This window comes from Rhinolophus sinicus, linkage group LG02 (genome assembly GCF_036562045.2).
Source record: "Rhinolophus sinicus isolate RSC01 linkage group LG02, ASM3656204v1, whole genome shotgun sequence".
NCBI classification, from domain to species: domain Eukaryota; kingdom Metazoa; phylum Chordata; class Mammalia; order Chiroptera; family Rhinolophidae; genus Rhinolophus; species Rhinolophus sinicus.
In genome coordinates, this window is record NC_133752.1 from 1869500 (window position 1) to 1884269 (window position 14770).

The following is a 14770-nucleotide window of genomic DNA, read 5'->3' on the forward strand; positions in this document are numbered from 1 at the left end:
GGTGGGTGCATGGGAGGGGCTTCCTTCCACTTGGGTGGGGGTGGGGTGGGGGGTGTGACACCTGAGCTGAGCTCTGACAGGTGAGGAGGTAGCCAGCAGGTGTGGCAGCAGGTGGCATCTCAGCAGGCCTGCCAAGGACAGGGAGCATGAAGGGCACCAACTGGAGTGGGGGGAGAGGACCTCGGCCCTCAGGTCTGCTGGATGCTCTGACCTGGCCTCATGTCTAGCTGGCACTGAGGGCACCTGGCTGCAAGGTCCCCGGTCCCATCGCCTCAACTCCTGGAAGGCAGAAAGGGGTTCCGTGGAGGGGAGCCTCGACCCAAGCCTCGGGAATCAATCGATTCCTTAGTGCAGACAGTGGGGACTGTTGCAGGGCTACACGGCACCGGCAGGCTGGGGAGAGAGGCTGGCAGTATGACGCTGGGTCCAGGAGGCCCTTCCACGTGGTGTCCAGGGCGTGGGAGCAGGGGGTGCCATGAGCTATCAAGTTTTGGGAGCCAAATCCCAGCTTCTCTGCTTAGTGGTGTGCTGCTGCGGGACCCTGCTCCAGCCTTAGTCTCCATCTGTAAATGGGCTGACACTGACACACCTACCTTGGAGGGTGTGGCTGCATCTAGTGTGAGGGACGCTCCTGGCATAGCTTGACACCAGGTCTTAGCTCCACGGTGGCCAGTGAGGTAATGACTCAGGCTGGTGGCTGGCTGGTGTCCTCAGGCTGAAGCAGGGTGCTGGGAAGATGGCTGAAGGTGCCAGGTGCTGGGCAGGGGAGAGCAGGTGTCAGCCAGGGTGGAGGCAGTGTGGGATGTCCCTTTGCGCATGTCCTGCAGGTAGGGCAGGGGCTGGGGAAGCTGACCTGGTGATATCCATGTGGCAGAGGGAGTAGACACCAGAGAAGTATGTGTGTGCCCCCTCGCGCTCTTCCTCTCTCTCTCTCCCTCTCCCTCTCCCTTCATGCTCCCTCACCCTCTCTCCCTTTCTCTCCCTTTTTCTCTGCCCCACAACCCCGGCACCCCTGTCTCTGGGCTGCCCCTGCTCTCCCAGCCCTAGAGGCGGTGCCTGGCCCCCGCCCTGCTTTTCTATCTCTGCTCTACACCACCCCTCTGGATCCTCTGCAGATCGGGCCTTTACTGGACTCGAGTTCTCAAGTTTCCCCGTTTGAGAATGCCATGTGTTTCCTCCTGGGACCCGAAGTAATAACACAAGACCTAATGATGAAGAGCTGCCAAAGAAGGACTTGGGAGGGACAGGGGGAGAGGGAGAGAGAGACACACAGTGGTATCCTCGGAGTCAAACAAAGCAGATGACACACTCAGAAGAGGAAGGGGACAGGAGCAGAGCTTCAGCAAGTCGCCAGGGTGTGCAGAGTTTGGAGAGTGGACAGGCAGCGAGTGGAGTATTTAAAGGGGAAAGCAGGCAGGAGAGAAGGAGGCGTGGTGAGGCAGAAGGAAGGAGCAGAGGGTCCAGCATTGGCGCAAGGACACAGAGGCTGAACAGGAGTCCAACCCAAGGCGGTGGCTGGGACAAGCCCAGAGAAGGCAGAATTCCAAGAGGCGGGAGCGTGGCATGATCAGAAGGGGGCAGTGGTCTCCGACTGCTCTGACTGCTCTCCTGCCCACCCCTTGTACAGAGGGTTGGACGTGGGAGCTTGTCTCAGAAGACTACAGACTGGGGGGCCTTAGAGAGAACAGGAACTACTTTCTCACGGTTCTGGGGGCTGGAAGCCTGAGATCAAATTGCCAGCAGATTCGGAGTCTGCTGAGAACCCGCTTCCCAATTCATGGACAGTGTTTTCTTTCTGTCACCTCACAAGGTGGAGGGGACAAGGGGGCATTGTGGGGTCTGTTTTATAAGGTACTAATCCCCCTCATGGTGGCTCCACACGCATGACCCAATCACATCCCCAAAGCCCCACCTCCAAATACCATCACATGGGGGTGTTAGGCTTCAGCACATGAATTTGGGGCGGGGACAGACATTCACTCCATAGCAGTGCTGTTGTAGAGACAGTGGCCCCCAGCCTCAGAGTCACCGTTTCCTGCCCTCTGTTAGCAGAGCAGGGGCATGTGCTTCTACCAGTGCCAGTTCCACATTCCATGGTGCTGTCCAGGTATTTCATTTGCAAACCCGGGGGAAGGTGCACACTGATAACGTCCCAGGTCGTGAAAACACTGCCCTTGCTGTCATTCTGGGAGCATAACTTAGACGTCCTTGTTGTTGGGTCAGTGGAGGGACTGGCGTGTGATGGCTGGTGGCTTTGTCGTCATGCTGTTACATGCAACCCAGCAGGCTCCAGCCGGGTTTGGTGCTGGCGGCGAAACGGGAAGCCAGGGCCTAGCTAATCAGGAGTCCTGGCCTTGATATCCCCCGCCACTCCCCGCGCTTAGATCGTACAGTACACGTCCGGTGCACTGCTTCCTGAAAATACTCTGGTGGGTCACTAGGAGGAAAGGAAACGGAATTTGCAAACAGTGACTGCGGGGGAAGAAGACAACTGGAGGCAGGGAGAGCTGCCTGGAAGACCTCCGGGGGACAGAGGCGGGAGTCTGGGCGAGACGAGGGAATCAGGTCCCCGGGGCTGGGCACCCCACCTGCCTGCCCTCTGCCCCCTGTTGGAGGACCGGGGGGACACCGCACTTCCTATCTGCTCTTCTTTAAAAATAAAACGATTTCCCGTGGGATGCAGTCTCCACGAACATCAAAGTCCGCGGAAGGCAGTCGGGAGGACGGGGCGGGACGGCCTTGGCGGGGGCACAGGAGACTGGGCGGAGGTCGAGAGGGGACCCGAGCTGGGGGTCGGGAGGGGACTCGGGGTTAGGGTTCGGGAGGGAACCCGGTGTCGGGGAGACTGGAGGGGACCGAGGCGGGGGCGCAGGGCTTACACTGGAGAAGCTGGATCAGCTGCCACAGCTTGAGCAGCGGAAGTCCCGCCCCTGCGTGGGAGACCCCGCCCCTCAGGCCCCGCCCCTCGCTTCTTCTCACCCTTGTCTTCTGTATGCTCCGCCCCTAGGGCCGACGCGCATCCAGTTTCCCGCCCCCTGGAGGGTCCGAACCCCCCATACACCGCGCACTGCTGCCCCCTCCTGAGGCCCGCCCACGCCCTTGGAGGCCACGCCCCATCTCGGTCTGAGACCACGCCCACCAACGACCACGCCCTCCGAAGGACCCGCCCAATCGACCCCTCCCCGGGCCCGCCCCTTGCTCCGGGCCGCGGAGGCTGAGGGGACCGTTGGGCGCGCGGGCGGCGCGGTCTCCGCCGGCGGAGGGAACGGCCGGTAGGTTGCGGGCCGGAGGCAGGGCCGCCCCGCCTCCGCTTTCTTTCTTTTCTAGGCGCGCTCTCGCGCCCTTCGCGGGCCGGCCCCGCCCAGCGCGGCGGAGGCTTGAAGGGGCGTCCGGCCGGGTCCGGCCCCTCAGGGCCGCTGTCTCCTCGGGGACCCGGCCCCCGGGCCGCCGGCTCCTCTCCTTTTGTTCCCGGGCCCAACTCCGGGGACTTGTCGTGGGCCCGGCGCGGGTGTGGGTCGCTGTGAAGCCGGCCGGGTCCCGGCGGGAGTGGACGGGCCGGGGCCGGGGCCGGGGCCGCAGCGTTCGGGGCGAGGACCCGGGCCTGCGTGCCCACCGCGTCCGCTCGCTGCCTGCGGGGTCCTGGTTTCCTGGCCGAACCTAACAGGCGCCGCATTGTTTGGGCAGAGGCTGTCTCCAGAGACCCCAACTCTGGAAATGAGCTGCCGCCGCCTGCCTGCCGGTCCCCGGTCCCAGGCTCTTGCGGCTCAGGGGTGGTGGGGTGTAGACAGAGCAGCCCAGAGTTGTGGGGTGTAGACAGAGCACCCAGAGTTGTGGGGTGTAGACAGAGCAGCCCAGAGTTGTGGGGTGTAGACAGAGCAGCCCAGAGTTGTGGGGTGTAGACAGAGTGGCCCCAGAGTTGTGGGGTGTAGACAGAGCAGCCCAGAGTTGTGGGGTGTAGACAGAGCAGCCCAGAGTTGTGGGGTGTAGACAGAGCAGCCCAGAGTTGTGGGGTGTAGACAGAGCACCCAGAGTTGTGGGGTGTAGACAGAGCAGCCCAGAGTTGTGGGGTGTAGACAGAGCACCCAGAGTTGTGGGGTGTAGACAGAGCAGCCCAGAGTTGTGGGGTGTAGACAGAGCAGCCCAGAGTTGTGGGGTGTAGACAGAGCAGCCCAGAGTTGTGGGGTGTAGACAGAGCAGCCCGGAGTTGTGGGGTGTAGACGGAGCGCCCAGAGTTGTGGGGTGTAGACAGAGCACCCAGAGTTGTGGGGTGTAGACAGAGCACCCAGAGTTGTGGGGTGTAGACTGAGCAACCCGGAGTTGTGGGGTGTAGACAGAGCACCCAGAGTTGTGGGGTGTAGACAGAGCACCCAGAGTTGTGGGGTGTAGACTGAGCAACCCGGAGTTGTGGGGTGTAGACAGCAGCCCAGAGTTGTGGGGTGTAGACAGAGCACCCAGAGTTGTGGGGTGTAGACAGAGAGCGGCCCTGGAGTTGTGGGGTGTAGACAGAGCAGCCCAGAGTTGTGGGGTGTAGACAGCAGCCCAGAGTTGTGGGGTGTAGACAGAGCACCCAGAGTTGTGGGGTGTAGACAGAGAGCGGCCCTGGAGTTGTGGGGTATAGACAGAGAGCGGCCCTGGAGTTGTGGGGTGTAGACAGAGCAGCCCAGAGTTGTGGGGTGTAGACAGAGCACCCAGAGTTGTGGGGTGTAGACAGAGCACCCAGAGTTGTGGGGTGTAGACAGAGCAGCCCAGAGTTGTGGGGTGTAGACAGAGCAGCCCAGAGTTGTGGGGTGTAGACAGAGCAGCCCAGAGTTGTGGGGTGTAGACAGAGCAGCCCAGAGTTGTGGGGTGTAGACAGAGCAGCCCAGAGTTGTGGGGTGTAGACAGAGAGCAGCCCAGAATTGTGGGGTGTAGACAGAGCAGCCCGGAGTTGTGGGGTGTAGACAGAGCACCCTGAGTTGTGGGGTGTAGACAGAGCAGCCCGGAGTTGTGGGGTGTAGACAGAGCAGCCCGGAGTTGTGGGGTGTAGACAGAGCAGCCCAGAGTTGTGGGGTGTAGACATAGCACCCAGAGTTGTGGGGTGTAGACAGAGCACCCAGAGTTGTGGGGTGTAGACAGAGCAGCCCGGAGTTGTGGGGTGTAGACAGAGCAGCCCGGAGTTGTGGGGTGTAGACGGAGCGCCCAGAGTTGTGGGGTGTAGACAGAGCACCCAGAGTTGTGGGGTGTAGACAGAGCACCCAGAGTTGTGGGGTGTAGACAGAGCAGCCCGGAGTTGTGGGGTGTAGACAGAGCAGCCCAGAGTTGTGGGGTGTAGACACAGTGGCTCCAGAATTGTGGGGTGTAGACAGAGTGGCCCCGGAGTTGTGTGGTGTAGACAGAGCAGCCCAGAGTTGTGGGGTGTAGACAGAGAGCAGCCCAGAGTTGTGGGGTGTAGACAGAGCAGCCCAGAGTTGTGGGGTGTAGACAGAGCAGCCCAGAGTTGTGGGGTGTAGACAGAGCAGCCCAGAGTTGTGGGGTGTAGACACAGTGGCTCCAGAATTGTGGGGTGTAGACAGAGAGCAGCCCAGAGTTGTGGGGTGTAGACAGAGCACCCGGAGTTGTGGGGTGTAGACAGAGCACCCAGAGTTGTGGGGTGTAGACAGAGCAGCCCGGAGTTGTGGGGTGTAGACAGAGCAGCCCAGAGTTGTGGGGTGTAGACACAGTGGCTCCAGAGTTGTGGGGTGTAGACAGAGTGGCCCCAGAGTTGTGGGGTGTAGACAGAGCAGCCCAGAGTTGTGGGGTGTAGACAGAGCAGCCCAGAGTTGTGGGGTGTAGACAGAGTGGCCCCAGAGTTGTGGGGTGTAGACAGAGCAGCCCGGAGTTGTGGGGTGTAGACAGAGCAGCCCAGAGTTGTGGGGTGTAGACAGAGCAGCCCAGAGTTGTGGGGTGTAGACAGAGAGCAGCCCAGAGTTGTGGAGTGTAGACACAGCGGCTCCAGAATTGTGGGGTGTAGACAGAGCAGCCCAGCGTTGTGGGGTGTAGACAGAGTGGCCCCAGAGTTGTGGGGTGTAGACAGAGCAGCCCAGAGTTGTGGGGTGTAGACACAGTGGCTCCAGAATTGTGGGGTGTAGACAGAGAGCAGCCCAGAGTTGTGGGGTGTAGACACAGTGGCTCCAGAATTGTGGGGTATAGACAGAGTGGCCCCAGAGTTGTGGGGTGTAGACAGAGAGCAGCCCAGAGTTGTGGGGTGTAGACAGAGAGCAGCCCAGAGTTGTGGGGTGTAGACACAGTGGCTCCAGAATTGTGGGGTGTAGACAGAGTGGCCCCAGAGTTGTGGGGTATAGACAGAGAGCAGCCCAGAGTTGTGGGGTGTAGACAGAGTGGCCCCAGAGTTGTGGAGGGTGGACAGAAACCCCAGAGTGGGCTGCCTGGCCTGGCACCTGCCTGGCTGCTCTGCAAGGATGTGCCCTTGGGCAGGTCCTGTCTGTGCCCCACTTTCCTCATTGGTGGGTGGGGTTCGTCATGGGACGTGCGGTGGGGCAGGCAGGTCCTGAGTGGATCTGCCTGGAGCCCTTAGCGTGGTCAGTGTCAGTTACCTGCGTGGTCGCAGCTGCTGTAACTCAAAGCCCACTTGTAAGGCCCCAGACCTGCAGGAGGGCGGCAGTGAGGTCTGCGTGGAAAAGGGCCACAACTTGCTTCCGAGAGGAGAGAAGGGTGGTGAGGCAGGTCCCCGGGCAGGGGTGACGTCCTGGAGTCCTGTGAGCTTTACAAAGGGTCTGAGACTCAGCCTAGAGTGCGCAATGGGTGGAGGGTGGCGAGGAGGAGAGGATGTGTTTAAGTTTTACTTTGGAAACACAGTTGTCACGTCACAGTGTGAAGTTTCATAAAAATGCCTCTCTGCCCTGTGGTTTTAAGGACGAGAGATAATGGGCCTTGAGTGCCCGCAAGGACCTCTGCTTCAGGGTTGCTCCTCAGGTGGTGACAGCCTGTTGTTGAGGCGTCCACTGCCACGGCACTGGGTGACTGCCGACGCGGGACACCTCTGGGTGGGGCTGAGGAAAGACCACGGACTTGGGCTGTGGAGGGGCTGGGAGGAAGGGGCAGCGGCAGGTGGCTGGAGGGCTCAAGGTGGCAGTTCCGTGGGGCGGGTCAGGAGGTGAGGAGGGAGACGCTGAGCAGGCCTGTGTGGCAGAGAGGCGGGGGGCTGGAGGCTCATGGGCCTCAAGGTCAAGGGTAGGCCTGTTCCCCTTTCTAGAATGATGGCATCTGAGAGGATGGCGTCAGTAGCCAGGCAGAGGAGCAGCTAGGGGGCTGGTGAGGGCCACAGGACATGGCCCCAGTCCCAGGCAGGGACTGTGATGTCGGGAGGTGGGGCAGCTCCAGTTTTGGGGTGAAGGTGCTCAAGACGGCCGTGAAGGAATAATGAAAGGAAGCGAGGCTGTGCCCACAGCCTGCACCTCCACTGCAAAAGGTGACAGTGTGTTCATTTCTGATTTTACTGTATTTTGACATGTATCTTTGTCTGAAAAGGGCCAAACAAAACAGAGTGAAGGAGAAAGCAGCGTGTTAGTTATGACAACACATTCTGTGTGGCAAGCACAGAAACAGTGAGCCGGAGTATTTTCATTTTCATTGAATTTGGTGGCATTCCTGTAAGCATTTTACTTTCTTAATTAGCATGTGTGTGATTCTCATGGCTGCTGAAACAAATTACCACCCACTTGGGAGCTTTAACGACAGGAATTTATTCCTTCACAGTTCTGGATGCAAGAAGTCGGAAATGGGTCTCACTGGGCTGAAACCCAGGGGAAGCTTCGGGAGGTTCCAGGGAGAATCTGTTCCTGTCCCTTTTCAGCTCCTGGAAATTGTCCTCAGTCCTTGGCCCCGCCTGACAGCCCAGTGCCCACCGCCCTCGCTTCCGCCGCTGTCACATCCGATCTTCAAGTCCCCCTCTTACACCCCAAGGACACTTGTGATCGCTCACGTCCACTCCCACCTGCATAACCCAGGATCCTCTCCCAACTCAGGATCCTTGAGTTCATCACACCTGCAAAGTGTTCCCTGTTAGGTGACATTCACAGTTCCAGGGTCCAGGACCTGCAGTCTCTGGGGACTACCCCTGAGCCTAGCACAGTGCTCCTGACTGCTTCTGGAAGGACTGTGGTTCTTCCCACTCCTCCCCTGGTCCCTCGGGCACGTCTGTCAGAGGGGCTGCCACTGCCCCTGTGTCCAGATGGGCTTAGTGGTTTCCCTGCTCTGCCCTGGAGGAGAGACTGGGGCTGTACTGGGAAGGGCATCCCAGGAAAGATAAGTCTGGCTTGGGGTTCAAGTCTGGTAGATCACTCATTTTTTACCTTTCGGGGTTGGTGGCCACCAGGGCTTTGGCCATCTGATGAAAACTATAGTCTCTCTCCAGAAGTATACACACATGCACACGTGATTTTAATATGGACACAAGTTTTCCTGTGATTTTCAGGGGGTTCACATTTCAAAAGTTCACCAGCTTCATCCATGAAGGAGGCCCTGTGCTCCAGGCAGAGAACTCTTCTCTTGGAGCTCTCTCAGAGAAAACATGGAGTTTGTCCTGTTTTCCTTCCTTCCCTCCTTTCCAGGGGCCTTGCTCTCCCCAACCCTGTACACATGGTGATTTCCCGATGTGTGTGCTTCCCCATCTTTTTCCTTGTTTACACATTTGTAGACATACAGACACATGCACACACAGACACACACTCCATGTTATTTACATATCTTTTTCTACGTCTTGTTTTTGTCCTTTATTCTTCCGGGACACTAGCTGAAGCTAAGCCTACTGATATAAGAATCAGACCGTAGGCCTTCTGTCCTGCTTCTCCTCATCTCTGAGATGCAGTCATCTTCAGATATAGCTGCTAATTAAGCTGCTCTTTTAAACTATGTATGTAGACATTATCTTTTGATTTCTCTCAAAGGTGTGGAGGAAGTGTTAGCTTTCCTCTCTATCCATCACTGCTCCTCCTCCCTCCATTTCCCAACGTTACCATATCACCTTTTGGTTAAACCAGTGGTCAGTGCTTATCTTTTTTATGGCTCTATTGTTCATTACCGAACCGCACAGTGCACTTGAGCACAACTCCTTTCTCATCCAACCCTGTCACTCATCTATCCCCAAACTCCTTTTCCTTACATCCAGCACGCGCCCCACCACACCCCTTTTGTGGTTGTTGGGAGACTTCTTTCCCAGAGTCCCCTTCCTGCCCCAGTCTTCTGGTCCCGGAGACCTGCATGCAGTGCCGACTAGGTTTCTCTGTGCTGCTCTCCCTCTGTGATGGGCCTGTGCTCTGGGCCCCTGTGTTCTGTCTGGGCTACTCCTTCTTTTGTTGCAGTACATGCTCTTGACAACTAAGAAATGTTACATAGATTTTTCTTTTGTCTTTGATTTAAAAAATACCTTTACCCTTCAGTTAACTTTTAGTTTAGCTGGGTATAGAAATCTACTGAAAAGTATTTCCTCAGCATTTTGAAGATGTGGTTTCACTGTATTTAGTTTCCAGCACTGGTGGGAAGTCTGTTCCTTTCTGATTTCAGTTCTCTGTGTGGGATCTGGCCCCACGGAGCTCATAGGAGCGGGTTTTGTTCCCTGTGTTCTGCAATGTCCCAAGATGGTACTTGTTCTCATTACTGTGGGGGTCGGTGGGAAGCACGTGGTGGCCCCTTCAGGTTGAGGACTGATGTTTCATATCATTCCAAGATCATTTTCTTCCAATTTTGTATCTTCTCTTTCCTGAACTCATTTATTTGGAGGTTTGATTTCCTGGGCTGATGCTCTAATCTCCTGATCTTTTCTCCTTTTGTTGGTCTCTTTGATGTTTGTCCTGCTCTTGGGAAATTGCTTTCCATCATCTTCCAACTCTCCAATTAATCGTTTTATTTCCATTATCCTTTTTGTTTTTCAAAAGTTCTTTTAAATTTTGATTTCCTTTTTCTATTTTTAAAAATAACGTCTCGTTCTTCATTTAAAGATGTAAGATCTTATCTTTTAGAAGATAATAATTAAGAATACTATGAGTTTTTATTCTGTTTTTTCTTTGTTTTTCCTTTTGTCCTTCTGTTTGCACTATACTATATTCTCCATGAAACCAGGGATTTTTTTTTCCCCTCATAATTATTCGTGGTTGAATTCAAACACCAAAATGCCTGGCACATAGAAGGAACACTGCATAGTGTTTTGATCTGCTGTATTAGTACTGATTTTTGGCGGGTGAGGATTCAGATAGTTCTAACCGTTGCTGAGAAAGGTGTTAAATAACATTGACTGTCGATTGGTCTCCTTCTGCCTTTAATTCTTTCCAGTTTGGTTCATGTATTGAAGCTCTATTATTAGGCTCCCACACGTTATGGTGATGCTCTTCCTGATGAATGGAGCTTTCGTGTCTAAGTCTATTTTGTCTGATATTAAGACAGCTCCTCCAGCTTTCTCATGTTTGTTGTTTTCATGGTATAGCTTTTCCATTCTTTTACTCTCAGCCTACTCGTGTCTTTATATTCAAAGTCAGCTTCTTATAAAGCGTATAGTTAGATGGGTCTTGCCTTTTTATCCAGTCTGATAGTTTTTGCTTTTGAATGTGAATGTTTTATCTATTTATATTTTTTGATGTTTAATAGCCCCCAATTGAAGACTTTTTGTTAGCTAATAAATAAAGAATAAACACCATTTTTTCCAAAGCAGCTTGGAGGGTGAGGCATAAATAATATTTGGAATACTCTTAAATCCAATTCTAAAAAGTGTTCATTATGGAAAATATTGAATAGATACAGAGTAAACAGAAGAATATGATGAACTCATATATACCTGTCACTCAGCTTGAACAATTGTTGATGTCCTGCCATTCTTTTACAGCTCTACTCCACGCACTCCTCACTCCTCTCATTGCAAAGTTTTTCATTTCCATTTCATATGAATATTAATATGGCTGATCTGTGTCGCCCACTTTGTATTCTATTTGCCCTATTTTTTGTTGTTGCTGTTTTTCCTTTCCTGTCTTGTTTTGGGTTAATTGACTATGTACTTATATGTACACACACACACACACACACACACACACACACACATATATGTACATGCACATAATATATGTGTGTATTTGTAATATACATACACATTTTTTTAGTATTCTATCTTAATTTCTCTATGGGCTTCTTGGCTATACTTCTTTGCATTACTTTTTTTATAATTCATTTTTTATTTATAATTATTAATTATGTTAATTAATTATATTAATTTATTTATAATTATTTTTTTGTCAGACAAACATGGTTTTTTTTGGTTTTTCCAGGACTTTATTGGGGAACAGTGTGTACTTCCAGGACTTTTTTCCAAGTTAAGTTGTTTTCCTTTCAATCTTAGTTGTGGAGGGTGCAGCTCAGCTCCAGGTCCAGTTGCCGTTGCTAGTTGCAGGGGGCGCAGCCCACCATCCCTTGCAGGAATCGAACTGGCAACGTTGTGGTTGAGAGGACGCGCTCCAACCAACTGAGCCATCCGGGAGCTCAGCGGCAGCTCAGCTCAAGGTGCCTGTTCAATCTTAGTTGCAGGGGGTGCTGCCCACCATCCCTTGTGGGACTCGAGATGTTGAACCGGCAGCCTTGTGGTTGAGAGCCCACTGGCCCATGTGGGAATCGAACCGACAGCCTTTGGAGTTAGGAGCATGGAGCTCCAACTGCCTGAGCCACCGGGCCAGCCCCACATTACTTTTTAGTAGTCTAAAATATCTTACTGTAGTCCGTTAGGTTAATTTTGTAACACTTTACCTAAAATGTAAGGATTTTTGTCATAGTAAGTTCCATTTATTCTCCCTTGAGCTATTCTTGTCTTCATATTACATCTACATGTTGTAAACCACACAACACAGTGTTACAATTTTTGCTTTAAAAAAATCATATGTATTTTAAAGAAATTAAGAAAAGAAAGTATTTTAAAATATTTAGTCACATGTACACCATTTCTAGTGTGCTCCATTCCTTCTTGTAGATTTGAGTTTCCATCTGGTATCATTTCTCTTCAGCTTGAAACACTTCCTTTAGCATTTCTTGCCTGTTGATGATAAATTCTCTCAGTTATCATTTATCTGAAATGTCTTTATTTTCCTTCAATTTTAAAGGCTCTTCTTGCTGGATATAGAATTCTGGGTTGCCAGTTTCTTTTTCCCAGCTCTCTGTGTTGTTCTAACATCTTCCGGCTGCCCTTGTTTGTAATGAGACGTTAGCGCTGGCTTCACTGCGTTGTCCCTGTGTGTCCTTGGTGACGCTGCTTTCCAGTTCTTCTCTTTGTGTTCCAGTAGTTGGACTGATGTGCTTAGGAGGTGTTTCTCTGTATTTATCCTGCTCAAGGTTTGTTGAACCTCGTGGATATATACATTTATAATTTTTTACTAAGTTTGGGGAAAATTTGGTCATTGTTGCTTCAGATATTTTTCTATCCCACTTGTTCTCCTCTCCTTTTGGTACTCCTGTTGCATTTATGTTTGATACTGTCCCACAGGGCATTCAGGCCCTGTCCATTTAAAAAATCATTTTTGCCTGTTTTTCATATTGCATAATTTCTATTGATCTATCTTCAAGTTAGTTCACCCTTTCTTCTGTCTCCACTCTTTTATTAAGTCCATTTGGTGAGTTTTCAAATTTGTTACTATAGTTTTTATTTCCAGAATTTTCACTTGCTTCGTTTTTATTGTTTCCATCTCTCTACTGAGATATGCCATCTGTTTATTGTGACTGCATTTTCCATTAAATCCTTGATCACACTATATTAGCTGCTTTAAAGTTCTTATCTGCTAATTTTAACCCCTGGGTTATCTCAGGATCAATTTCTGTTGACCTCTTTTTCTCTTGACTGTGGGCCACATCTTCCTGTCTCTTTGAAGATCTAGTAATAGTTGATTGTGTGCTGGACATCATGGGTGATCCATTGTAATGACTTTTTTTTTTGTGAAGAGTTGATTTTTGTTCTGGGAGTTCATTTGTCTGGACTCAAACTGAAATCTCTGCTGTGATCTCCACTTGGTGAGCTCAACCCACCAGTTGCCTCCTCCTGTTCCTTGTGCGTGGACAGCTCGGGCTGGCCCAGGACCTGGCAGAGTTTATGAATGGATTCCAGGGCTTCCTCTCCTCAGCGCCCTCCTTTCTGAGATGGTGCGATGTCCCCCTCTCTTTCTAGGCGCCCTGCCTTGCCCATCTCCATTCTCTGACTCAAGCCAGGAGGAGAGCAGCCTTCTGCCTGTGCTGCAGTCACTTGTACAGACGCACAGCATAGCATTTTACCCACTGCAGTTTCTTCGAGGGGAGAACACCTCCCCCCAGTTTCTGCTCCCTCTTCACAGCTCTCCAGTACCTTCAGATAGTCGGTCTTTATTTTGTACCTGATTGGAATTTGATTGAGCAACAAAGGAGAATGCAGGAGGCTTTGTCACCGCACGGACAGACTGGGACTCGTGGTCTGTTGGTTCGTAAGCATTGAACTTGGGGTTTACTTGTTTTTCCCCTGGAGAATTGAGTAATCAGGGAGTGAGGCTCTCTACCCTAAAAGAAGCTTCCTTACAAAACTGTGGGTGAGCTAAGCCCACGGCTGGCTCTGCTGCGTGTTAGCCTCAACAGGTGCCCGTCTCTGTAAGGAAAGGAGTTTGACGAGCGTGGTGGCAGTAGAGGCTGAGCGTTTCCACTGTCTTCCTCGGGCACCACTTAGCAGTGAGGCCCTGGCAGGTGGCCCCGGGCCTGGCGTGTTTACTAGGTGTCGGGCTCTGTCTGAGGCCTGAGAGGCAAGAGCATTGCCTTTCGGTACCATGTTCTTTACCGCATCCTGTTGTCTAGTTTGACCTTGTGCAAACTCCTCTGTGCTGCAGTTTCTCTCACTAAACGAGCAGTTGTGAGGATTAACTGGGCGACGTGTGTAAGACGGTGGGAGCTGGGCCTGACACCGGACGCTCTCAGTACCCGTGAGCGACGTTGTGCTGACGTCGTGCTTAGGCTTGCAGGGTCATTGCTGGGAGTGGGTCTGTGCCCAGGTAGGCGCCCTGGCCTTCATGTGGCTCATCTGTGTCTGGCGCGGCTGGAGGAATGAGCCGCGGGAGACCAAGCTGGGTCTGTGGGAATTTATTGGGTGTGTTTGAGCTGCGGGAGGTGAGGCGAGAGCCGAGGGGAAAGATCATAACCTCCCCCAGCAAAGGGGGGGTGGCTGTTCCCCTTCAGTCTTCAGGGGGTTTCGTTGACAAAGATTTCAGGGCAGGCCAAGCCCTCCAGCTCCACCCCAGGCCCAGGCCCCTAGGAGATAGAGCCAGACGGGCTCCAGACAAGATGGCTTTTCAGATAAGGTTTCTGCTCCTGGCCTCAGCGTGGCTTACCACAATGTGACTCCACCTGAGCGCAGTCAGCACAGCCACGGCCGGGACACGGTTTCCCAGGGAGCAGTGGGCAGAGGGAGGTGCCCGCTTGCCAGAGCCCTGCATCCCTTTTTGCCCGGAGTCCAGTCCAGAGGACGGTCTGTGGACGTAAACGTGTAGCAGCCAGCCTGCTTCCTCACTGCGATGGGGGGCAGTAGGGCCGGGAGGAGGAAGGAGGGTGTCACTTTCCTGGGGCTATTGTAACGAAGCACCACAGACTGGGGGGCTTACAACAGCAGCCATTTACTCGCTCACAGTTCTGGTGGCCAAACGTCCATGTCAAGGTGTGGGCAGGGCTGTGTTGCTTCTGGAGCCTCCAGGGGAGGGTCCTTCCTGCCTCCTCCAGCTTCTGGGGGCTGCAGCCGTCTGGGCCTGTGGCTGGTCCT

The 14770-nt window shown here is 53.1% G+C and overlaps 1 protein-coding gene across 2 annotated transcripts in view; it reads left to right on the forward strand.

The window, feature by feature from the left end:
• The first annotated feature begins 3153 nt into the window (after positions 1 to 3153).
• RGS12 (regulator of G protein signaling 12) overlaps positions 3154 to 14770 on the forward strand; it is a 118516-nt gene continuing 106899 nt past the window's right edge. For both annotated transcript variants that reach the window (XM_074320600.1, XM_074320609.1), the window contains exon 1: positions 3154 to 3272. The gene's annotated coding sequence lies outside the window, so the exon portion shown is untranslated. The remainder of the gene's footprint in view (positions 3273 to 14770) is intronic.